We start from the raw sequence: 24,653 nt of genomic DNA, 5'->3' as shown, positions 1-24,653 counted from the left end.
TCTCTCCTAAATCAGAAGCACTCAGCACAGCAAAGTGTGCGCAGCGTTCTCACAGGAGCTTCTGTGAGTTTGAATCTGCCCTAGGGACTTTGCAAACATCATACTCGCAATTCTCCTGTACAGTGGATATTGTTAATTCCATTATGCAAAGGAAGAAATGGAAGAGCTGGAGAAGAAATGTTCGTTAGAGTCAGCTGTAGAAGTGATATCAGCATAGTCTGCTCTGCTTGGATAAGACAGAGATTTTTCTGGAAGACTGCAGTAGATGCCCTTCTCTCTCCTAGTCCCCTAAATTCATGCATAAGAGTCAGCATGAGTAACTTCTTAAGACACTGTCCTGCTACCTCGGGATCTGGGATTGCTCAGGACATAGAAATAGAACCCATCCTTGCTAGCCGGGCCCCTGTTCTGGAATGACTGAGCTGTCTAACATGGTCAATGTGTAAATGTCAAGTAAACACCATATTCAAGTGCAATCTAACTATTGTGCTGGGACTGTTTGCTTTAGATATAAAAGTCAGCAGGAAGGGAGAAAGAGAGGGAGGGGAAATATATGTCACTCTATTCGGCCAAATGCGAACATGGTGAGCCCTCCTTTGGCCAGTTTGTCGAAAAGACCAACGTCAAATAAATTTTTTTTAAAAAAAAAGCCTACACTCCATGCTGCAAAAATAAACATGTCCCTTTGCTTGAAAAAAAAATTTTTTGAGATGAGGGAACATTTTCCAGTCAATCATACTGTAGCAGTCATCCTGTTGAATTTGTGACTCACGGGTTCTCTGTGTCAATAGACAGAGTAAGCCCAGTGTTATGACTTCACTGGGGGATGAGGCAGAAGGTGGAGTGAGGCAGAGCCAGCTTTCAAACAGGCGCAGAACTCTGACAGTAAATAGCAAAGGAAACACTGACCGCTCACTGGCTGGGTAATTACATTTGTCATTCCTTTTTATGTCTCGCTTGTCTCCTAGAGAAGAACCAACTTAAATTCTACTTCATCCTTTGGTAGTGTAAATACTGATGGAGGGTGTGATCCTTGCTAGGACTCTGAATGATGGAGCATCTCCTTGGCCTTGTGCACCATATATATCACTCTCTCATCCTAGTCTAGAAAGTAGTTGCTATTTGTATTATTTTGTGTATTTATTTTTGATGCTGGAAATTGAACCCAGGACCTCACACATGCTGGGCCAGCCTTCTGCTACTGAACTATATCCCTAAACTCTCTGTGTTATTATTTGGAAAGTAGATAGAGCCGGGCACTGGTGGCTTATGGCTGTAAGCCTAGCTACTCAGGAGGCAGAGATCAGCAGAATCGTGGTTTGCATCCAGACTGGGCAAATAGTTTGAGATACCCTATCTTGTAAAAACCCATCACAAAAAAGAGCTGGTGGAGTGACTGAAGGTGTAGGCCCTGAGTTCAAGCCCCAGTACCAGAAAAAAAAAAATAAAAAGGGTAGATTTATTTTTTCCTTCAGAAAATGATAAAAAACAAAACAAAATAAAACAAAGCCCTGAGCTCTGATCTGTGTAGACTGGATTCAACCCATGAGTGGTGTCTGGAAATGTCTCTTGATTGGCCAGGATTTGAATCACATGTTTGTATTATTTTATATGTAAGTATATTGAAGCCCAAGGGAGTCAGATAACTTTGTAACCTTCTGCCCGACATTCTAACCCACTTCTCTCTGGCTTCAATTTCAAGTTCTGTGTGATTTTTAGAAAGCCTTTCCTATTGCTGACCTATTGTGAGCCTGACACTGGGGTGGGGGGGGTCTTACAGATGAATGAGACATAGCTCCTGCCTTCAAGGAGCCCAGGCACCAGTCAAAACACTCTCACCTTGGTATTTAAAGCCATTGTGATACGATCAACTTAGATTACCTGAAAACCAGTTGATACTTAAGAAAAAAAAAATAGCACCTACAGACTCACCACATATTTTCCAAGTGGATACTATTTTCAGATGCCTCAGGAATGCCTGCGGGGCTAGAAAAACCACTGAGAGATAATAGACAGTAGACCATCCCAGCTGATCTGAACACAAGGCAGGCAGTCAATCAACTTTGGCATGCTGGGGTGGTGGTCGAGGTTTGATGTGTGGTCTTATCTAGTTACGGAGCAGGTGCCAGGCATAGGGCTGGGCTGCCCAGCTGGAAGGCCTGGGATCCAGTCTTGGCTCAGCTGCAATGCAGGTGAGCTTGGGTCAGTCTCTGCTCTGATTGCGTGTTAGGCCCCTCATGTACCACATGGAGAAGGGAATAGAGCCTGTCCTTTGCGGTTCAAAGTGTCAGGATTCCTCTGGATGATTTGTTTGGATGGCCCCAGCATAGATAGTCTTAATTTAGGAAATGAACTTGAAATCCTACTGCCTCAGGCTCCTGAGTGCTGGGATTATAGCTGTGTGCTACCACACCCAGCTCTACTTAACCTGTTTTTGTTTACTTTTGGCAGTAGTAGGGTTTGAACTCAGGGCCGTGCCCTTTCTAGACAGGCACCCTACCACTTAAGCCACATGGCCAGCCCTTTAACTTAGGAAATGAAAAGAGCAAGGACCTGCTGCCTCTCAAGAGTGTGACATCCATCTTCTTAGCTCTCCTTGCAACTCTGCTGAAACTGGGCTGGGAAAGTAGCCTAAACCTTTTTTTTTAAAAAAAAATCTGTTGTTTGACTAGAGTAACGCAGTTCACAGAGAGGCTTTGCCTTCATTTTAATATAACAGCAATTGTTTCTTCCTTCTTTCTAGGGTCTCAGGATTCTCCTCATTCTGATAAGTTGTCAGCATACCCAGTTTTGGTTTTTTGTTTTTGTTTTTGTTTTTGTTTTTGATGGCTAGGAAAATTCTTGAAAGGATATGCTCAGTCCTTTTTTGCTGGGGTATAATTTTGAAAAATTTATTTTGGCTCTGTTGTTGTTTGTCAAGTCTTCATCAGGACCTGCAAGTGAGTGCTCATTTACCATTTTGAATTTTTCCTCATCTAGTTGGCCAGCATTGTGTTTCCATTGCAATATGCCTGACAAAAAAACAAACAAAAAAAAAACAGGAGCATTTACACTGGTCTCTGTGTCAACCACAAGCTCCCTCCATGCTGCACCACAGTGTGTAAGAGCTAGAAGACCAACTGTGTGCATGTGTGTGCATATAGAGAAATTCATTCCTTCATTTATTCAGAGATATTTAAGGAACACTGTCCACACATCTGATCTGGGCCTGAGCATTGGGAACACCAATGTAAACAAGGATGCAATCCCAACCCACAGGGAGCTTATAGTCTGTTGCTAGAAGAAAGCGATTGATCAAATAATCACCAACAGAAAAGTAATCTGCAATAATTGCTATGACAGAGGATGTACAGTATGCTACTCAGCTTTCTGTTACTGTAATGAAATACATGAAATAAGAAACTTAAAAACAGGAAAGGTTTTCTTTGGCTCACAGTTGTAGAGGTTTTAGCCCATGGTCACTTGGCCCGTTTGCTTTGGGCCTATGACAAAGCAGTGCATCATGGTAGGCGTATGAGGCAGAGGGTGCTGCTCACTTCATAGAGACTGGAAAGCAAAGAGAAAGAGGAAGAAGATGAACTGGGACCCCAATATCCTCTCAAAGGGCACACTCCTGAGGACTTAAAACCTTCCAGGAGCTGCCACCTCTTAAAGGTTCCACTATCTTCCAGTAGCACTACATCTGGAGACCAAGCCTTTAACACATAGGCCTCTGGGGACACTTATCCTACCCATAGTGTATAGTATATTAAATGCATACCAATTACCATAATAAATATTTTTCTGTGTACCATATAAAATCATCAGACGTTCAACCAGTGGTGTTTGTATTCTGTTTTGATCATAACTGTTCTACCACACCATCAGGGCAATTTAAGTGTGAAAAGCCAAAAGCCTATGCTTTGCTCTTCATTGATGTGTTACTCAGTAATTGAGTACAATGTCTTCAATCTAAACTGCTGGTTTCTGTGACTACAGGTGAGGCTATTCCAGCCTTCTGCCTTTGGACTTGGACTCTCTCTTTTGTGGTTCTGAGCAGTAAGCACTGCCTGTCCAGAAGACAACCTGCCCCATCTCTCCTCTGTGTGTGTTCTAGTGGTGCAGCTTTAGTGCTCAGTTGCCCTACTCATACATTCCTCTCTCTCATCAATAGATTCCCAATACTCGAAACTAAAGGGAAGGGGTTTTACAATATTGTGCATCATGTCTCTGAACTAATCCTCAAAACAACCCTAAAATAATAGTAGTAAAGCCCCATTTTGCAGATAAACAGACTAGGTCTCAAATAGAACCAAGGAACTGCCTTTTTCAGTGCTACATGTCCAGTGGCTGGACTGTGAACCTGGGGCATCCTCTGATCCAGAACCTGAGGTTCTTTTTTTGCATTCACTGGGGTAACTTCATCCCCACCCCCACCACTCCTTTAACAGACACCTGTTGAATCCCAGTTATGTCCAGGACACTCTACCGTGTGATGAGAGCCTCAGAAAAGAGTGTGACTGGTACATCCTGTGCTTTCAAGAACTAGGATCAGGGGTGTAGCTCAGAGAAAGAGTGCTTGCCCTGTGTGTGGCCCTGGTTTGATCCCAGAATGTCCAAAAATTAATTTTGTATTAACTAAAAATGCATATGGTAAGAGATTTACTTTAAGTTTGAAATGTCTTGAGATAAAACACAAAACCTTTTCCTCTTACTCTCAAATACTAGACCTGTTCTCCAGGTGAAGAGCTTCTTAATATTTTACTCCATCACTCTACAGACGTTTTGAAGTGACTCATAGTGAAGAACATATTTTCCTTTCCTTTATAAAGTTAATCACATAGAAATAGAAAACCAAGTCCATTAAACAAACAAACAAACAAAAAAGGAAGTCAGCATGTGATATGGTTGCTATGATTGACCATCAAATCTGACTCTTAGCTTCCTGGCAGCCAAGACGAAAAAGGAACAAGCTAAGTTGCATAGCTGTCATTATCAGAGAGGAAGAAATCCATGGTTATTTTGGTCCTAAAACCTCAAGTTCACTTCTCACCTGGAAGCCCACATAAGGACATTGATAGACACGATAATTAATGTTTTTGGCAAGAGCTTTACCACAAATGCCAATTTTTGTCTGCCGTTGCTTGCGCAGGCCTTTAATTAAGGTCAAGGGCTTAACACTGGAGCAGACATCAGTGAGGGCTTGGCTAACCTGGTTCAACAACGGACTGCAACACAAAGCAGAACAGTATAAAGGGCTACTTAGCACGACAAGTGAGGTATAGCCGAGGCCCAGAGGATCGTGCAATTATTTGCAAGTTAGGCAAACGAGAAAGCTTTCACAAAGGAGACTGCCTTGGGACTGGGCTTGGAGGAGCAGGAGACAACAGGTAGGGAGTGGATGAAGGCGGGGTGTTCTAGGTTTGGTGAACAGGTACAAGGGTACAGTCAAATGGAAATGCTTGGTCTCTTTGGAGAATGTCAAGCTGTCTGGGGTTGAGAGAGAGATTCTAATACGGCTTCCATTAAAGAGGCTGGATTTGCTGCTTGGACATTTTCTGGTTCTTCCAAGACAACTTTTTTTGTTGAGTTAAGCGAAAATGAATGAGAATCAGATGGGCCACATTTCTCTTGACTATACACGGGCTTAAAAACGGAGGGGGAAAAGAACTTGACAGAATGTGTCTTGACTTTGCCAAACCCAAAGTATGTGAAAAATCACACAGGACACATCTCGAACCCAAACACATGCCTGGATTCTCCCACTCTTAATTACAGCTGCAGCCGGTTAATAAAATGAATTGTGCAAAGGAAAATGGGGTCTGAATGGAGATGGTTCATTAAACAGAATGACTGATGCCTGGTGGTTAGTTGGTTTGCCCGTGAGAACCTATGGTCTCATTGCCTTGCCCTGCAGGGAAAGAGAGAGGGCGAATGTAGAGTCTACCAACGGAGCTAGTCAATCAGCTCTCTTGGAGAGGACAATTAAAACCTCCAATTATTTGACTTCATTGTATCATGTGCAGAAAGAATCCTCCCCCTCTCCGTCTCTCAGTTTTACATTCCAGGGTATGAAAATGAAAAGAAATATGTTTTGCATCAGTCTTTATTCACGTAAATGGAGACCCAATAAGAGATGGTAGAAATGGAAGAACAAGGTCACTAGCATACTGCTTAGTCCATTCTGAACTCTGGGCTTGAAGATCAGGGACATTTGAAAAGTAAAATAGGAATCTGAGATCCGGAGAGGTAAACTGATTTGTTACTGGACCACAGTGGGTCAGTTGTAGGTGACTCACACCTGTAATCCTAGCTACTCATGGTTCAAAGCTAGCTGGGCAGATAGTTCTCGAGACCCTGTCTTGACAATACTCATCACAAAAAAAAGGACTAAAGGAGTGGCTCAAGATGTAGGCTCTGAGTTCAAATCCCAGTACTGCAAAAAAATAAATAAAACTGGACCTCTCCTGAACTTTTATAGAAAATGCATTTTACTTTTGATGAGGCTAGGAACTGAAAATAAAAGTGAATTTTTTCCTTTCCTTCCTTACTTTTTATTTGTTATTGTTGAGACTGGGTCTTCCTATGTAGCCCAGTCTGGCCTAGAACTTGTAATCCTCCTGCCTTTGCCTCCCGAGAGCTGGTATTATAGATGTGCACCACCACGCCTGGGCCTCCTTCCTTCTTTCTAAAGCAGACATTTGTCTAGTGTTCAGTAATGACAATAAGAAAGTTAACGTGTACTCAACTCACTCTGAAAAGATTGCATGAAAGCTGTACAAAGTTTAGCAACTGAAATGGAGTTTAGAAGAGTGAGGGGTAGGAGAGCAGGGGTGGAAGTCTTCACAGAAGAGAAAGCATTGCAAAGGGTCTTGAAGCCAGAGAGGTGATTGGCTGGATGATCTGTTGTTGGGGAAGGCACGAGAAACAAGGCAGATGTGGACAGATGGGTGGGCAGTTGGGATGGGGACACTGAGGCTCAGAGCCATGATTGTTTGAAGTCCTGACACAAAAGTCTTGAAGTGAAAGGGGAAAGGCTGGCTTCTGTCTACATTCTCTGTGTGTGTGTGTGTGTGTGGTATGGTGTTATGTGTGGTGTGTGTGTGTGTGTGTGTGTGTGTGGTGTGTAGTGGATGATGTGTGTGGTGGGTGGTGTGTGTGTATGTGTGTGTGTGGTGGATGGTGTATGTGGTATTTGTGTGTGGTGGGTGGTGTGTGGTGTGTGTATGTGGTGTGTGTGTCTGTATGGTATATGGTGTGTGTGGTATGTGTGTATGGTGTGTGTGTGGTATGTGTGTATGGTGTGTGTGGTATGTGTGTGGTGTATGTGGTGTATATGTGGTGTGTGTATGTGTGGTGTGTGTTGTGTGTGTGGTGGATGATGTATGTGTGTGGTGGGAGGTGTGTGTGGTGTGTGTGTGTGTGTGTGTGTGTGGTGTGGTCTGCATGTGGTGTGTGTATGTGTGGTGTGTGTTGTGTGTGTGGTGGATGATGTGTGTGTGTGTAGTGGGTGGTGTGTGTGTGTGTGTGGTCTGTGTGGTGTGTATGTGGTGTGTGTATGTGTGTTGTATGGTGTGTGTTGTGTGTGTGGTGGATGATGTATGTGTGTGTGGTGGGAGGTGTGTGTGTGTGTGTGTGTGGTGTGTGGTATGTGTGTATGGTGTGTGTGTGGTATGTGTGTATGGTGTGTGTGTGGTATGTGTGTGGTGTGGTGTGTGTGTGTGTGTGTGTGGTGTGGTCTGTGTGGTGTGTATGTGGTGTGTGTTGTGTGTTGTGTGTGTGGTATGTGTGTGGTGGATGATGTATGTGTATGTGGTGTGTGTTGTGTGTGTGTGTGTGTAATTTTGAGGTCTTTAATACAGTTAAAATGGTGCGCTTTTTGGTCCGTGCACTCTGGCCCACAGCCTGTCCTGTCTGCACACTGTGCCTCACTAACAGGCACAAAACGCCAGGATGAGCAGAGTTTCTTAGCCACTTCCTAACTGCAAGGTCCCCGCTCATTACACTGCAGGTCACGGAGAAAGTAACTGGAATCCATAGAATTCTTTTTATTGTCCCAGGGCTCTGGGAATGTGACCCAAAGCAAACCTTGGGAAAGCAAAAAAGACAACAGTAGGAAAAAACCCTGCCACCAAACATCTCAGGTGGGAGGGCCCCAGACTCCTCTAGCTGACATGTCCTAAGGTCCCTGGCTCAACCCTGCTCACATTCCTCAGGTTTGATTTTGGTAACACTGCACCTTTGGGCTGCTCAACCCAGAAACCTGGGAGTTCCTTTGAGATTCTTTCTCCCTTGTTTCTCTTATTTAAACAGTGTCCCAGGCCGGCCAGCTTTGCTTTCTAAGCATTTCTTTACCATCGCTTTCCCTCTAGCCCTGAGTTTACTCACCTATCTTTGCCCCTACATGCCTTTCTCTCACCCTTCCACTTGAAAAAAGAAAGAAATTTCTACATTTTAAATTTATCCTCCCCTCTGTTTTTGAGGTAACGGGGTTCAAACTCAGGGCATATACCCTGAACCACTTCACCAGCCCTTCTTTTTGTGATTTTTTTTTTTCAAGATAGGCTCTCATGAACTATTTCCCTGGGGCTGGCTTTGAACCGTGATCCTCCTGATCTCTGCCTCCTGAGTAGCTAGGATTACAGGTGTGAGCCACTGGCACCCAGTACTTATTTTTTGTTTCATATCATTAACCTGAATTATTGTGATACTCTTATAAATGGCCTCTTCATCTCTACCTTACCCCTGGAAACGTATCTTGACTCTTTTAAGGGTACAAATAGCCTGCCATACCATCTAGGCTCCTCCACATGGTAACATTGAATTCTAACAAGACCCCCTTATTTCTCTTGCTGCTTCTGGCTAAGTTTGATGCTGAGCACGGTGCTAACTTAGGGCTTCCTGAACAAGGCAGGCCACCTTTGGATTGCTTGCTTCTTTGTGCTTTCTTTGCCTTTGTTTTTGCTCAAATTGTCCCCTCCATTGGGGATGCCTTTTCTACCCTAGAAGGACTTCCTGAATTCTGGATCATTCTAAATGAATGTTTCATCCTCAGAATCTGCCATGAAAACAGGCACATTGTAGGTGTCCAAGACAACGTTTCTTGAGTGAGGGCTGGGGGTATAGTTTGGTGATAAAGCACTTGTCTGGCATTAGTGAGGCCCTGTGCATCCTCCACAGTACTGTAAAAAGAAAAAAAGAATTACTGGATGAGACCATTCTGTTTTTTGTTATTGTTGTTGTTTTTTGAGGCAGTGTCTGGCTATGTAGCCCAGGCTGGTATTGAAAGCAAGATCTCCTGCCTCAGCATCCCAAATGATAGGATTATAGGTGTGAACCACCATGCCTGGCTCTGAAGGATGGCATTCTTATTCCTGGTGTACAAACACAGTCCAAGAAGCCTATCCATTCATTCGTTCATCTGCATGATCTCATTTAATCTCAGAAAACTTGCAGGGGCCCAGGGCCGCTGGCTCACGGCTGTAATCCTAGCTACCCAGGAGGCAGAGATCAGGAAGATCACAGTTCGAAGACAGCCCAGGCAAATAGTTCTGTTAGACCCTATCACAGTAAAACCCATCACAAAAAGAAGGGCTGGTGGTGTGGCTCAGGGTATAGGACCTGAGTTCAAACCTCAGTGCCACAAAAAGAAAACCTGCAGGGTTCATTCACACCATACACACTGGCTGCAAGATGCACTGCTCTTACACTATTATCTCAATATTGCAGAAGTCGGAACATAAATAGCCATCATCATGAGACCACTGAGGCCCTCACCAGAACAGCCCATCCTCTGGAGACCCCTGGTTAACTCTGGACACTGTGGGCCCCTCCTCCCCCCAGAAACTGTTCCCTATTGCCCTCTGTGACCCATGGGAAGAGGTCACAGGCTCCATTTTACACATGAAGCTTAGAGCAAGTGACTTGCCAAGGTCACTTATCATGTTCCCCTGCCTGGGACTCCAGGGTTGTTCTTAGGACACGGCAGGCTTCCTCCTGACTTCTATTCTGTGTGCTGTCGAGCATCTTGGCTGACCAGAGCCTGCCCTAGTTTTGACACATTCCTCTATGCCTAGGGTGAGGCCCAGGGTAGCCAAATGTCAGGGCTTAAGAACAGCCTCCTAAATTTACCTCAGCTTAAAATACAACACCAAGCAATGGGGTCTTTCTTTCCTCTCACTGGTAAAGGTCTCTTTGTGTGTGTGTGTGTGTGTGTGTGTGTGTGTGTGTGTGTATTTTGTAAATTCAAGATCAGCCAAATTAAATTTAGTTCAACTTGTTCAAACAAAATTACACTCACATGGAAACATACTAGGATGTTCCTGCCCTAAATCACATAAGTACTTTCCTTAGGTTTTAACTGTTCTCTCTTTCTTTCTCCATTCCTCACCCCAAAATAGAGTCCCTTTTGAAGTTTACACTTCACCAAGGAAGACTGGGGAAGCTGGATCCAGAGCACATATTCATGGCTGTTTCTGAACACAGGGTCTAAAAATGTACACGCACACTTCCAAGGGCCAAGGTTTTATGCTCTAAGGTTCTTTGTCTCAGCCTGATTCTGCTGACCATCAGAAGGACTTCACATTTACCTCAGATCAGCCCTACTACACCCCATTCTCGGTCTTCTCTTTCACCAAGAAGCCAGCAGTCAGGACTGCCTCTGTGGATGCATGCTGCTCCCGTGCCTCCAGTTACTTCCCAAAGACCTGCTATGGCCCCGTCTTACTGCCAACATGCTATTCTGGAAGCCTCAAACACATAAGAGAAGCTGGTTCAGTATGGAAATGGGAAATGGTTACTCTGGATTTTTTTTCCAGTGCTGGAGTTTGAACCCAGGGCCTTACAAATGCTAAGCAAGTGCTTTACCACTTGAGCCACACTCCTAGCCCTTTTGTTTGTATTTTCTTTTCGTGATAAGACTTTACTAACTTTGCCCAGGCTGGCCTCAAACTCGACATCCTCCTGCCTCAGCCTCCTGGGTAGATTGTATAATGGGTGTGTGTGTGCCACCACTCCTTGCTACTCTGACTTGGGCATGTCACAAACCAATAGCGAGTCTACAGACATTTACTGATCATCTGTTGTATGCCAGCCACAGTCTAGAAAAAAGGGATTGTCTGTATGTCTTTAAGTTTAGGATCCATTTCCCCCCCTGATATTTTAATATCATTAAAATGAGGGTTGGCTTTACAACCAATGACTCCTACATTTGCTGGTAGACAGGTAGGTGCTAGTCATGATGTGTTAATGCCTTGATCAATGGATTTCATGCGTAAATATACATATGTAATATGCACAAGAAAGACAAATGATATCAAATGTCAAGTCCAAAAGAACTCTGGGTTTTTTGAGCCAGGGTCTGGCTGCATTGCCCAGGCTGGCCCAGTTCTAATCTTGGGCTGGGGTGTGGTTCATGTGATAGAGAGCCTACCTAGCAAGCTTGAGGCCCTGAGTTCAAACTCCAGTACTGCCAAAAAAACAAAAAAAGTCTCCAATCTTTACCCAAGTCCTGGGCTCCTGTCATCCTCCTGCCTCAGCCTGGCCTGGGCCACTGCACCCAACTTGAAGAATCTTTTATTAAGTAGAAACTAAAACTTTCCCAGGGATAGTTTCTTTTTTAGTAGCTGATAAGATAATGATGAATCTTAAAAATTTGCTGGCATGTTTTATGACGTCGTGATCATAGTTAATAGCAACAGCTTGTATTCTGAAATCACCAAGAAAGCTTTTTTTTTTTGTCTTTTCTTTTTTGGTGCTGAGATCGAACTCAGGGCCTCGCACATGCTAGGCAAGCGCTGTACCACCGAGCTACATCCCAGCCCCAAAGCAGTTTTTAACTGTTGTCACCACAAGAAAAGATTAAGTATATAAGGTTATGCGTATGTTCATTAGCTCAACTGAGCATTCCACAATGTCTGCCTATTTCACGTCCAGCCTCTTCTTTTTTGGTCTCTGTTTTTTCTCAACCCCAGGGTCTTACACAGGCAAGCTACATGCCCTACCACTGAACCACACTCCAGCCCTATGTATATCTATTTCAAAACATCATGTTGTACATGAAAAATGTATACATCTTACCTGTCAATTAAAATGATAAGTAAAATATTGAAAAATAGAAGTATCATTAGCAGACTGAGTGTGTGACAGGATATGGAGGAGACGGTTTTCCTTTGTCCTCAAGGTGCTTACATTTTAGTAGGGGCCTAAAGCTCAAATGCAAGGTGCTGTGAGAGAGGAAGGCCTAAGATTCTGTAGGCGGACAGGAGAGAGAACTGACCGGGCAGGTGCACCTGGCAAGACTTTAGGGAGGTGGTAGCATTTGAACATAGACGTTGAAGGAGGCATAGCAGATCATCAGGCAGAGCAGGTGCAGTCTAATCAGAGGGAAAGGCATGGAGGCACTGCCTTTGGGGAAAGGATGAATGTTCTGTTTTGGCTGGTGAAGTGGCTCAAATGGTTGAGGCCTGCCTACCACGTGTGAAGCAGTCGCCCCCAAAAAGCAACCCCCCCAAACTGCTCTGCCTAAAGCTCAGTGGTAGAGAGCAACAGGTCCTTGGATCATGCTAAGGAATTTGGCTTTCTTTAGTGGAGGGACACAATCAGTCCTGTGTTTTAGAATAGTAGTGGCCTGCCGTGGGGTAGATGGACATGAGGATGACAGGTGGGAAGCTGGGAAGAGGTCCAATAGAGAATAGACTAGCAAGGAAGAGTCAGATGTGGAACAATGAACCTTCCTGGCTGTTGGACATTTTGTCTCATTTGGTTCCCAGAGCCACTCTAGGAAGTTAGAAGTACCATGCCCATTTTACAGCTGAGTATCCAGAGACTGGGTGAGGTACAGTGGTTTGAATCAAATGTTGAGTGCTGAGATCAGAATAGCACCAAGTGTGCAGGTGTGGTTGTGTATATGTGTAATCCCAGCTACAGGGGGGAGGCAAAGGTAGGAGGATTGCCATTTGAGGCCAAGCCCAGGGAAAAAGCATGAGACTCTATCTGAAAGCAAAAGGGGCTAGAGATGTGGCTCAAATGGTAGAGTTCTTGCCTAGCAAACACAAGGCCTTGAGTTCAAACCCTAGTACCATGGAGGGGGAAATGGAAAATAATAGCACCCACAGAAGGGTAGCTGAGTGACCGCCAAGTGGCCTATAAGGTGGCAGAGCTACAGAGAGGACACTGTGGTCTTGAAAGTCTAGTCCAAGAGCCTTGCAGGTGTAAAGACTAGATTAGTCCACCTACAAAGGGTTACTTCACCTCCTAGGGCTGCAAATGTATTATTTAAGCTCTGAGGTAAGGATATTTGTTATGTTACCTAATACTGGCTTATTTTGTATATTGATTTACAATGAAATATAGAAACATCACAGGCAGGATATACTTGTGTTGCTGGGATTTTTTCCTTCTAGAAGACCCGTACATGAGTCTTCTTTGTATGATCACAAAGTTACCTTGTAGGCGTGGAATCCAAACAGGTCAGTTATGAACCTTTCCTGGTCAAGGAGTCAGCCCCAGACAGCTTGCTGCCTCCATCCTGCCATTGGAAGGCAATCTCAGAATCCAGTAGTACAGACACCTCACTGCACACTTTGGGCCCTGCCTCTATATCTTGCCAGGTTCCAGTCCTGACTGGTGCTGAGTTCTACCTTTGTGTCTTACTGAGTCCCTGTCTTGACATGTTTAGATGTACCTGCATGCCTTACCAATCTTTGCACCAAACAGTGATGGATCCATCTCCATGTCTTACCAGGTCCCTGTACTGAGCAGTATTGACATCTACCTCACAAGTCCTTGTGTGAACAGTGATGGGGCCACCTCTATGTCTTACTGAGACCTTCCCCTGTACAGTATTGGGACATACCTCCATGTCTTACCACCATTCTGTTCTGAATGGTGTTGAATTCTACCTCCAGGTATTATTTAGTCTCTGCCCTGAACAGTGTTTGAATCCACTTCTGTGTCTTACTGAGTCCTTGCCATGATGAATGAGGCCCTAGACCAGTCAGCATCCTGGTATGCTTTTTTTTTTTTTTTTGTGGTTCTGGGGTTTGAACTTAGGTCTTCCCAGTCAGCATCCTATTTCCTTTCATCTGCTCCTCTCCATTTGCTGACTCCCCATCCTTCATTGGCATCTCTGCTGCTTTTCCAGTCTTCCTCTGATCCCTGGTCTCTTGCAGAAAGACCCGTGGTCTCTACCCAAAACATCTTTCCTCAGACATTCAAATGGCAAATTCTTTGAACTCGGAGTCTACTCAGTTCCAACTTCCTGCCATCACCAGCCTTTAAACAATGGCAACTGCCCCTTCCCAAACCTGCAGTTCTCTCCTCCCCTTGATGTGTTCATTTTCTCCATAGCACTTATCACCACCTGACATATAATTACTTAGTTATCTTTTTTATTGTTGACTCCCTCTTAGGATATAAGCTACATAGGAACAGGATGCCTGTCCTGTTTGTTCACACTGGCAACAGTGCCTGCACGGGATGAGGGTTTAATGATTGTGTGGCTGATGAATGAATGAATGAATGAATGAACTCTGCTTTTGCTGACAATATCCATTCTCTTCCTTCCCCAGCCACTCCTGATGAGCACATTCCTTCTTAAGATATATTAATCTCGAATCAAGTTTAGCTTTGTTCTGGTCCAGTCATCCTATCTCTTTGCAGTTTTGCATATCTCTTCTCTGATGCTTTAGGGCTTGTCACTGTCATCTCTATCTAACTCCCACCTGCAAAGGTCCTGTGACTGGGCTGAGATAGTAGATAGCTCGGACATTACATTCTTCAAGGCCCTCAGACACGATGTGCAGACAGTCCACTCTGTCTTGGGCCTTGGTTGTCTACAGAAAGAGGTCAAGATTGATGTAGGAGTTCTTAGAAGGAAGACAGAAGGAAAAGAGGGAGCCTAATGACAGGACCAGGGCCAATACCCAGGTTAATCAGGTTGGAAATTCAAAGGTAGCAGTGGGTCACTCTGGGAATGCTGTGTCCATGACATTCATTCTTGGTGAAGTTGGAGCTCACGTAAAGAAAATTAATTCTTGATGGCGATGCCTGTAATCCCAGCACTCAGAAGGGGGAGGAAGGAGAATCAATTCAAGGACAGTCCAGGCTACCTAATGAGACCCTGTCTCAAAGAGAAAGAAGGAAGGAGCGAAGGAAGGAGCGAAGGCGGGGGAAGAAGGAAGGGGGAAGGAAAGAAAGAAATTGATTTCTAGCTGAGCTGGTGATCATTAACATGGTTTGTGAGGCTGGAGTGATTGGAACCCACAGACTTACTTGATTTTGCTTTTTATTTATTTTTTTGGTAGTACTGGGGTTTGAACTCAGGGCCTTGTGCTTGCTAGGCAGGCTCTTTACCACTTGAGCCACTCTGCTGGCCCACAGCCTTGTTTGAGGGACTTCTCCAGTGAGTGCCAGGGACCCTCTGGGCTGTGTGTACCCAGTTTGCAGGTCTCCTCACACAGAGGAGACTCACTGCCTCTAGAGAACCTTCTACTCCTGGGCTGGAGAAAGGCATCTGAGCCACATGTGCTACCTGCACAATCCAGATCTCTTACCATGCGGCTTTGAAACTGCTTGTTTTCTTATTGGTCTCATGAGCAGAAGGGGAGATCTCAGGGAGCAGCAGAGCTCACATTTGCCGACTCTCCTGTTTCTCATTTCTACAATTGTGGTAAAATATACATAACATAAAATTTATTTTGGAATTCATTTTATTTTTCCTGGTGCTGGGAATGATCAAACCCAGGGTCTTGCACATGCTAAGCAAGTACTCTATCATTGAGTTACAAACCCAGCTCTTCAAAAAAATTTTATTTTGTTTTGAGACAGGATCTCCCTAAGTTTCCCAGATTGGTCTCCAACTCTCCATCCTCCTGCCTCAGCCTCTGAATGCTGGGATTACAGGCATGTACTACCACACCTGGTTGCATAATGTCTTTAAAATCACTTCATCCATGATATAGTGTGTGTTAGAATTTCCTTCTTTTTCAAGGCTAGATAATATTCCACTGTATATACATACTGCATTTTGTTTATGCATTCTTTGGCTGGCTTTGAGTTTTGAGTTATCTAGTTTTGAGTTATCTCAGGTCCAGAACACTGGGTAGGTGTTCAGTGAGTGCTTAATGGATGAATGGTGCTAGAATGACACTTTGTGAAGGCCTGGGTGGAGAGCTGCAGAAATCTCCCCCTTTGACACAGTGGGTGCCATCCAAGGAGGAATGCTATCACTTCAGAGCCTGAGGATGCAATGAGTGAACATGTGCAAGCTGTTACTTCCCATGTCGATTTCTGTTGTCACCTGTTTCCTGCAGGGAGTAGCAGTAGATAAGCTCAACCCTCAAAGCCTGTGGATCTGTTTTTAGGGAAGTTAAGGAAGTGAGGACTAGGGTGTATCTCTCCCATGCCCAGCCTGCCCCAAGAAGAGGAACCTCAAGGTCAAGTGTAAGAATTTAGCATTATTAAACACCTATGGACACTAGGCATTATCCAAGCGCTCATCCATCTGTTTTTGTAGATTCTTCTAAACAAGTCATGAGGTCAAGATGCTTAGTTTAGGGGAGTTGCTGAGTCCTGTGAGGGTTGGCGCCTGGCCCCAGGTCTTGCAGCCTTAGAATCAGGCTTGCGCTACTTCCAAACCATTCCCATGTGTAGCTGTGGTTGGCATTTGGAAAGCATTTGCCAGGTGCTAGGATGGGAATCCAAAGCCTGGCTCCCCAGGGCTGGTGGAAAATCAGTAGGGATGGGTTTCTTGGCATTGTGGTCCCAGAGTGAGCAGATGGTTTCTGTGTTCCTCAGCTTAGTTATGGCGACCTCTAGAAGGTCTTGTGGCATGTCCTGAGGTCTCTCATGAACTGAGTACTCCTTGCCTGCTGCAGAAGGCCCCAGATAGGCATAGAAGGATCTAGGGTAAGTTGGAAACTGATTTGATTAAGAAAAGGTGTGCTTTATCTCTTGCTCCTTCATCCTTCATCCTCTGGTCCATTGCTGGCCTCTGGGTCCTTCCTCAGCATCAGAATAGGAGTCACTTGAGATTTTTTCACCATTCTTTAACCTGATGTTGTCCAGCCACACGTCTCTGGATAAGTCATTTATCCTATGGCTTAACTTTCTCTTCCCTGAAATGAGACTAATCATTGAACGTACCTTATAGGATGAAATAGGGATTAAAGTAGTTAAAAGTCATACAGCTTTCAGTATAGATCCTATATTATGGATCAGTAAATGTTACTAGCATTATTAGTAATCCCTTCCCAGTGTGTCTTCACCAGGAAGGCCACACCTACGGTCTCTACTGCAGACCTAGATCTCCTATAACCTCCTCCAAGAAGTCTTCACTGATTCTGGCCTGGGAGATGGAGCCCTCCAAAGATCCTGAAGTGCATTTCACCCTCTTACTCTTGGTGTTTGTCAGTTGGACCTGAATCTTCTCCTTTGCAGATTTCCAAGCTCCTTTGGGCTAAGACAATGTCTTTTTCACTATGCAGGCTGCATAGCATCAACCATGATCTCCTTTCATCTTCTGCAATTTTGACCTTGAGGTCAGGCAGAGGTTATAAATGCTGGCATCAGGGTCTGGAGACCTAGGACTCAACAGAGAATCCTGCGTGGGCATGTCTGCTTTCTCTTGGTTCTAGGATCTCCAGCCAAATGATGCAAGGAGACTGAATTAGATGATTTCCAAAGTTGTTCTAGGTCTGCCCTTTTATAACTAAGTAGGAATTATCATTAAATCTTTCAGAAAGTAATTTCTTCCACCTGCTGAGCTGGACTCCTCAGCTTTCAGAGCTCCATCTCAACATGCTCTTGTTCATCGTTGGATGAGAGCTTGGCCACTAGAATCACAGAGGCTGGGGTTGAATATCTTGGTCCTCAGACATGGTGGCTGAATGCAAGTTACTTACTTGTTTCTAAGAAAGTTTCTTCTCTGTACATTAGGGATGTACAGAGGTTATTATCAGGGATGTTAGGGTTATTATTGAAGGGCATTATGTGAGATAATTTTTAAAATATTTTAATTTTTTTTGCCAGTCACCTTTTACTGGGCATTTATTCTCAGTCAGGATATGATAGGACTCAGTCATGATTGAGTTGTTCATGGAGGGGAGCAGGTGAGGCAGTCATGGTCAGTTGTGAAGTGTGCCCTTCACACTGGCCCCTCTTCAGTGGCATTTTCGTCACCCTCATATTTGAGTTTGTTGTAAGAAAGGCAGTAGCTAAAAAAACACATAAGATGTCAGCACCTTAAGCCCAGTGATGTTTCCTTTCCTACAATGATGCACTTGTAATACTTGTAGTAACCTCTCCAAAGTGCTCCCACAATGCCTTTAGGAGTGAAATCCTGCATCGATATCCAGTGTGGGAGCTCCCCTACTTCGACATACATGAGTTTCTTCTCCTTCACTGCTTCTATTGACACTATCTTGGAGTCCTGGTGTTTGCTAAGGTACACATGAGATGATTTTTAAAAGCCTTAACACTGTGCCTAAAATGGTGTCTATCAGCTATAATGAATAACTCACTCCTCCAAATAGATGAGAAGAATGAATCCTGTGCCTGTACCTTTGACTAAAACTTTACACAAACAAATAGCTGTGTATGAGAATGGAGTGGGAGTGGGGAGAAAACAGGACACTAACTTTTCTTTACTAATGGTAATCCTTTGTTTGTTTCATTTGTTTTTGTGACAGGGCCTCACTGTGAAACCCAGACTGGCCTTGAACTTGCACTCTTCCTCTCTTAACCTCCCAAGGGCTGGAATTAGAGGCATGCACCATCATATCTGGATAACAGTGGCCCTTAGTTCTCAGACTTTATGGCATAAATATACTTTAAAAGACAGAGACCCCCTAAGTAAAGCATTTTTTTACATCAGTGCCTTTATCCATTTGATCCTAAATCCTACTTTGTCACCTTGCCTTTTCCACCTACTCCTTTTCCTGCTCTGTTTCAGGCCCAAACTTCCCAGACCATCTAAAGGTAGAACCCAAGTTCTGTTTCACTGAGAAGAGTGATGGCTACACCTTTCCCTAAAAAGAAACTGACAACAACATTGATTAGTTGAGACCAGTCTGTGTCAGTCACCAGGATAAGCACCTCATATGAATCTGCCATTAAATCCTTCTTAATATGCTCTGCAATAGGTGTTAAGTAAGCATCATCTCCATTTCACAGATAGGAGAACAAAGGACCAGAATACCTCCCGAATCCTTCAGGGGTTGATCTCAGGATCCCTGACCATACCAAAATCTGCAGATGCTCATTTCCTTAAGTAAAATGGTGGTGTATTTGCATATGACCTAGCAATCCTCCTGTATACTTTAAAAACATTAAAGTCTAGATTTTTAAAAACATTTTTATTAGCATATACTAGTTCAAGGGGGTTCATTATGACATTTACATGTGTGCTTACAATGTATTGTAATTAAATTCACCTCCTCCATCATTCTCCCTTATTCCTTCCTCCTTAGAACAAATACAACAGGTTTCATTATTCTATTTTCATACACTTATACAAAGTACACTGACAATATTCACTCTTCTTTACCCTCTCCATCTACACACTCCCCCCTCCTACTGACACCCACCCCCAGACTGGACCTATTTTACCTTCCTGTCCTTCACTTTTTTTTTTAATTTCTTTTTTTCTTTGGGAGAGCGTGAACGCAGTCCCCCACTACCACAAATTACGCAGTCAAGTCTCCCACATTTGGGGAAATCGCAGGGGTCAGCACATCCGGGGTGCAATGGATAAGCCTCGCTCTGGGAAAACCACCTTCGTGATCCTGGCATCTCCCCTGCCAGGTCAGTATGTGTCCTTCACTTTTTAAAGAGTTTATCGGTTGTTAAATGGGGCTTTGCTTGGTATTTCACACACACACACACACACACACACACTGCACTTTGATTAGATTAATGCCATTATTTTATCACCCTGTTCCCCGATTATTCAACAGCTTTCAGTGCATTTCATTACACTATCTTCCTACACAGATGCAATGTATTTTGGTATTATTCACCCTACCAGTCTCATTCCCTCTTCTGCCTTCTCCTAGTCCCCTCTAGACCCACTGTTACAATCACACCCTCTCACTCGCTCTATATTTATATATGTGTGCGTGTATATATGAACACACTTATATTTATGTATATGTTTATCTTTTAAGTCTAGCTTCCACATATGAGTGACAATATGCAACCTTTGTCATCTGAACCTGGCTAACTTCAGCTAACATGACTCTCTCTAGATTTTTAGTAATTCTTGAAATTACAATGCTGGTAGTAAGTGGCAAAGTCAAATTTTAAATGCAGTAACCTGAGCCCACATTCCCTCAAGGTTAACACAGTAGGGCAGGGCAAGATAGCTGCTTGTCATAGGGAAACAGAGGGAAGAGGCTGAAGCTATCAACATTCTCTTCTCCCCTTTCCCCTTCCCTCCAAGTGCATTTCAGGCATTCACCTTTCCTGCTATGTTAGCACAACACCAGAGTCTCCTATTTGTCTTCACCTCCAGTCTGAGCCCTCTGGTCTACCAGAGAAATCCCTCAGATACCAAATCTCTCTATCACACTATATCATCCAAACAGACGAATGAATAGGGGCAGTTTCCATTACGATTGCCTACCAAGGGAGTGGGGTGAGGGTGGTGGTGCCCACACAACTGGAGTCCTGCCTTACATCTGATGCAAAATAAAGTCCAGGTGATTTAAGTATTTAATGATAACAAATTAAACTATATTAGAAAAAAATTAACCATGTTACAATGTGGAGATAGAAAGGGCTTCCTAAATACTTTTCAAAATGCAGAAGTTATAACAGATAAACAAATTTTGCTATATAAACATTTTAAAGTCATATATGTAAGGAAAGACTTACAAATAAAATGAAAGGGGAGAAACCAAATGCTGAGGAAATGCTTGCACTGTAGCAGATGTAAAGTGAATTTCCTTGGCACATACAGTATTCTTTCCAAATTACAAGGAAATTTTAAGGGCAAAATGGTCAAAATATGTGACCTGCCAATTGCCTAAGAAGAAATAGAAATGACCAACAAATGCACTTCGAAAGTGTAGACCCACTAGTGGTCAAGAAATAAGCAAAACAAAGTACATTTCATAAATCATGTTTTTAAAAAAAGAGGTTAAATATATAGTGGTTCAAAAGGAGAATTTTGCAATTTGAACCTGTAGAGAAATAAAACGGGCATAGCCTCCAGTACTAGGCATTCATTTTGGGGACATGTTTAAGAGCAGTCAGAAAGCTTTGGGTCTTTGGATGAGATTGGAACCACATGTTGTTTGTAGGACGTGCCTGTTTGTTTCTCCAGGAGCTTGGAAGCCCCGCCTGGTCAGAACCGAGTTTTATTCCCAGTGGTATTATCAGACTCTAGCAAAATGCCAAGGAGAGAAATGGGCCTGCTCCATGTCTGGGCAAAGGAATAGAAAGAAGACAAAGAATAAATAGAGCTTTCCATTGTGGATGGAGAAAGCAGATGCCTGCCAACAGCTCGAAGTGCACAAGCTTAGTAGTGACAACTCTACAGGCTTCCTACCCACCCACCACCTTTAATTCCCCTTAGAGCTGGGGAAAGGAAAAACTTTGGGTAGATTCTATGAAATTATTTTCTGCACTTCAATAAATCCAGCATAAAAAAATCCCAGTGGATGGATAAATTGTCACCTCCCCAATAGCAGTTATGTAGAGTTGTTCCACAGTCTTGCCATCCCAGATGTCACCTGACCTTTCCATTTTAGCTCTTCTTTGCAGTGTGCAGGGTCTTATGGCAGTTTTAATTTGCACTTTTTCATATGCTTATTGGGCACTTGAATACACAGTTGGCTCTCAGCATCCTTAGGGGATTGGTCCCAGGACCCTTGCTTGACACCAAAATCTGCAGATGCTTAAGTCCCTTAAGTAAAATGGTGTGGTATTTGCATATGACCTAGTACATCCCCGTGTATTTTAAATCCTCTCTACTCAATACAATGTAAATGCTATGTAAATAGTTGTTATACTGTGTTGTTTAGGGAATAATGATGAGGAAAAAAGTCTGTTCTTTTTCTGTACAGACACATTTTTAAAAAAAACCTGCCAAGCTATTTTTGATCCACAGATCAAAGAATTTGTGGATATGACACCCCATGAATGTAAAGGACCAACTGTAGTGTGTGTGTGTGTGTGTGTGTGTGTGTGTGTGTGTGTGTGTGTGAGAGAGAGAGAGAAAAGAGAGAGAGAGAGAGAGAGAGAGAGAGAGAGACTGTGCTAATCCATTATTCTCCTCCTTTGTTTTTTTTTCTCCATATGGGGCTATCTATCATTTTGTAACTCCTGTGTAGGAAGTCTGTATATTCTATTTATAAGTCCTTTGTTGGATACACTTTTTCAAATATATTTTCTGTGCTCTGTGTTTTCAATCCCTTAATGGTGCCTTTTGATAAACAGGTCTTACTTTTAAATTAGTTCAATTAATTTTATTCCTTTATGGTTAGTATTTTTTATGTCCTATCTTAAAAATCGTGTTCATCTCAAGTTGTTTTTTCAAACATATATATAATATATATGCAAAATACATACATACTCATACATGTTTTATATATACATATGTATATATATTACAATGCTTTATTGTTTTACTTTAAACATTTTAACATTTTGACCCATAAACCATATGGAATTGATTTTAATGTGTGGTTAAATTTTTTAAAAATGTGTTTATCCAGTTGATCTGGCTCCATTTACTGAAAACATCATCCTTTTCTCTCTGCATTGCAATGTCACCTATATCATAAATCAAGTGGTCTGTATTTGTGAGTGTTTCTGGATTCTCTCTTCCAATCCAGCGGTCTGTTGGTGTCAACACCATGTTGTCACAATTACTGCAGTTTTGTAATACATAGTGGTATAAGGCTTCCAGCTTTGTTCTTCAAGGTTATCTGGACATTTTTCTGGTCCTTTGTATTTTTATGCAAATTGTGGAATCAGCTTGTCAATTTCTACAACAACTTTTATAACTATTTGGAAATATCCACCAAAGCTGAACAATTGTGCTCTTAGATAAATATTCAACAGAAAGCAATATATGAGATGGTCATTGTGAATTTTTTCATACAAGCCCCAAATTAGAAGCAATCCAAATGTCTATCAACAGGAGAATGGATAAATAAATAATAGTGCTGCCAGCGTGGAATGTGGGCAGCAAATGAAAACAAAACAACCGGTGCTACACAAAACAACATGGCTAAAGCTGCAAGCAGTGGTAATGCAAGAAGTTAAAACCAGGGCTCGGAGTATAAGTCAGTGGTACATGTTTGAGGCCCTGGGTTTGATCCCCAGCACCCCTGACCCTCGCAAAAAATTCACTTAGGAAGCAATTCAGTACAACAACATTTACTGGCAGCTTACTGCATGCAGGGAGTCTCACCTTGTACCTGGATAGGACAGGAGTAGACATCAGGACAAATATGAATCCATGTGGGTACTGCCCTGGGGGAAGTGCAGGGAAGGAGAGTAAAGAATGAGGAATGAGCCTCCACAACGGTGCAAAGCACTGTGGGAGAAAGGCTCACTCTACTTTGGGGGTTGGAGATGCTGTGTTGGTTATTGAGTGCTAAATTGTGCTCCTTCAAGTACTGCAGTCAAGGAGCTGTTGGTGTGTTTGAGGCTAGGAAATGGGAACATATGAAACTAATGTGCTGAATTATATTTTTAGTTTGAAACAAGGTTAAAGTTTAATTTAAACCCTGACTAATTTCCTTGGAACTGTGGGGTAGTGGGTATGTTGTAATCTGGACAGAGAGTTTAAAACTTCTCTAGTATGAGGAAAGTTGATGCATAGAGCTCTTTCTTCTCCATTCTTGGGCAGACTGACCAAGTTCCCAACCAATGTCATTGGCCAGATGTGGCTTCACCAGTGAAATAGTGAAACACAGTTCTATTTGTTAAAATAGGGAGACATTCTTGGACAGTAAAGAATTAACCAAAGCAACCTACAAATGTTGTGTACTCATTAGGTGAGGTAGCAGGGAGAGATGGACACCATGAAAGCACCAGGGAGAGGGAGATGGAATTTTCTGTCTAATCGTTGGCAACTTGGGGAAATCTCAAAGGAACAAATGTTCTGGAAGAAATTTTGTGTATTAAGAATGTCCCCAAATTAGACTTCTCAGCTTAATTCAGGCCTTCTGGAACATTCCCCTCCTCCTCTGGCTTCGTGAAGGGTAGTTTGATTACTCTCTTAGAAATGTAAACCAACTGGATTTTACCAAGTGTGGGTCAGAGTCAGGCACTGATATCTTGGTTACTTAGGCAGTTCGGGACTGGTTCCCTACAGAGGGAATGAGCTGCAAGTTCAAAGCCACTTTGTTGTAAAGCATCTCAACCTGGTGGAAAACGTGTGTAATGGAAAGGACTCCAGAGATGGACAGATTAGGAAGGACTCCAATGCTACCTTGACCCATTATCAGTTCTATGACCTTGGAAGGCCACATCATCACTTTGTGTCTTTGTTTCCTTTTCCAAAAAATGAGGATAGTAACCCACACCTTGAACAGCACACACCTGGTTATGAGAATGAACTTAAGTATGTGTAAGTCACTTAGCACAGAATCTGACACATAACAGGCCTTCACTCGATGATCATGATACTATCATTTTCACAATGCTTTCTGGCTGATGTC

At 43.1% G+C, this 24,653-nt stretch overlaps 1 non-coding gene across 1 annotated transcript; it reads right to left on the bottom strand.

Moving 5' to 3' along the window:
• Nucleotides 1–19,626: 19,626 nt before the first annotated feature.
• On the bottom strand, nt 19,627–19,790 carry LOC141415839 (U1 spliceosomal RNA). The gene has a single exon (XR_012440795.1). It is a non-coding gene; the product is annotated as a U1 spliceosomal RNA (small nuclear RNA).
• Nucleotides 19,791–24,653: the final 4,863 nt, after the last annotated feature.

This window comes from Castor canadensis, chromosome 13 (assembly GCF_047511655.1).
Source record: "Castor canadensis chromosome 13, mCasCan1.hap1v2, whole genome shotgun sequence".
NCBI lineage: Eukaryota > Metazoa > Chordata > Mammalia > Rodentia > Castoridae > Castor > Castor canadensis.
The sequence above is the reverse complement of the archived record's forward strand: the minus strand, read 5'-3'. Positions and strand labels throughout refer to the sequence as shown.